Source organism: Galeopterus variegatus, unplaced genomic scaffold (genome assembly GCF_000696425.1).
Source record: "Galeopterus variegatus unplaced genomic scaffold, G_variegatus-3.0.2 Scaffold2486, whole genome shotgun sequence".
NCBI classification, from domain to species: Eukaryota; Metazoa; Chordata; class Mammalia; order Dermoptera; family Cynocephalidae; genus Galeopterus; species Galeopterus variegatus.
In genome coordinates this window covers 96,265-98,334 of record NW_007728597.1, presented here as the reverse complement: position 1 = coordinate 98,334, position 2,070 = coordinate 96,265, and positions in this window count along the sequence as shown.

Here is a 2,070-nt window from a genome sequence, read left to right as displayed (position 1 = left end):
GCTCCAGCCTCCAGTCCCGGTCGCCCGGATTAAGCGCCCGACGGCCCTGGATGGTCTCCCAGCCGCTGGCGGGGACCGGTCCGCAAGGTCCCGGCCCGGGCCCTGCCTCCCCCGCGGGCTCCCGAGCTCCGGGAGGGGCGGGGCGTCCCTGGCCCCGCCCCGTCGGCCCCGCCCGCGGGGAAGGAGTGAGCTGCGTGGGCGTCGCGGCGGGAAGCGCAGTGCAGAGTCCGGCCCGGCCCGCGCGGAGGCTACAGCGACGAGCGACTCGGGGTGAGTGCCCAGCTCTGCCTGCCAGCCCTGCCTCCCCCGCCCCGGGCAGGGGTCCTGGCGCCCCACCCAGCTGGGTCGGTGGATGCAGCTCAGTCCTCCACCCCGCCGGTGTCAGGCCTTGCTGGGGGGCCTGGGGGCAAGGAGGAGGAGCTGCCGACAACCACTGAGCCCAACTCTGCCGGGCATGGTGTGCTCGGAGCTTTCGCTGCTGTGTCTTCCTCGGAGGGAGGGACCCATTCTACAGATGAGGAAACTGAGGCCTACCCAACTCAGAAGTGTCAGAGCTGGGGACAAGCCGGCTCATTAGGACTCCAGAGCCCTCCAGTCTGGAACGGAGGCAGCAGACCTTCCTTCCTGATCATCTCATCATCCCCAGGACAAGGGCTCAGAGATCTGGTGGGGTCCTGGAGGAGGAGCCTTAGCCTCCAGCTTCCTGAGGGACTGGAGAGGGGCACAGGGTGGAGTGGACTGACGTCTGGGACATGAAGGCTGCAGGATGGAGCATTTCACTTACTTGCTCCCTAAATGTAACTGGGGTGGCCCTGGCTAGGGTAGGGGCCAGGGGGGACCAGGAGCAGGAAGCAAGCCAGCAGAGGCCTCATATACCAGGGGAGGGGTCTGACTAGGTCCCCGTGCACACCCATGCCCACCACCGGTTGTGCCCAGGCCCGAGGGAGCCAACCCCTAGGCAAAGGGACCATGGGGAGCCCCAGTGGCCCTGTGAATCAAGGGTACCAGGGTGGAGTTGTGACAGCTGCTGCCTGGGGCTGCTCCACCGGCTGGGTCCCCAGACCTGGCTCCCTCCAACCCCTTATTTGGCCAGCGCAGCCCCAGAGGGTACCTGAGTCAGAGAACAGCTCTCTGAGCACATACTGTGCGCTGGAACCTTGAAACCTGCAGCCCCAGGGCCAGGCTCCTGTCTGGCTTGGCCATCGGCTGGGCATGGGACCTTGGACCTCACCTCTCCAAGTCTCAATTGACTCACCTGTAAAACAGGGCTGCAATGCCCCGTTCCCCCAGATTGCTGTTCAGAATTAGCATAAGGCAGTGTGGGTGAAGGTATTATATGGGGGCTCTTTGTCACCTCCCCACCTAGGTCCTGTCTCTGCCAGGGGTAGCCAAGTGACATTAACCCAAAGAGGAAATGGAGGCCCAGAAGGGGTGAGAGACTTGCCCAAGGTCACACAGCCAGTCCCAGTGTACACAGGGCCCCAAGCCCTGGTTCCTAGCCCGCTGCTAAGTGGCCAGAGCCATGTCCTTGGGTGATAGAACCCAGCCCTTCCAGCCCACCCTCCCTGTCCAGGGCCCAGTCCTTCTGCAGCCTCGGGCTGCCCTCTCGGCATTCTCTCCTTTCCCAGGCTGGGGACAGGGCTGCACTTCCCTATTTAGAGTTAAGTAAACTGGGCCCAGGGGAGGAAGTGACCCGCTGCGCAGGCCCTGGCTGGCCCAGACAGCAGGCGGGGCACTCTTAGCAGGGCTCACACTGGGGCTTGTCCCCTCCGCCCTGATTTGAGAGCTAGGGAAACTTGAGTCCTACAGAGGGACCCTGGGTCCCAAGAGCAGCAGCAGCAGCAGAGCAGGCAGGACCTGGGAGCCTGGCTTGCGGGCTGGGACATCTGCAGAGCCCGCGGGAGGCCACCCTGGCCCTCCTGCTGCAGCATTTGAGCAAGTCCTGCCCGCCTCTTCCCGCCGGTGTCAGTTTCACTTTCCATCGGTTTCGACACCTGGAAGGCCGCTCCCGCCCCCAGCCCCCACCACACAGGCCCGGGACTCACGGAGGGCTCACCCCTCTTGTCCCCA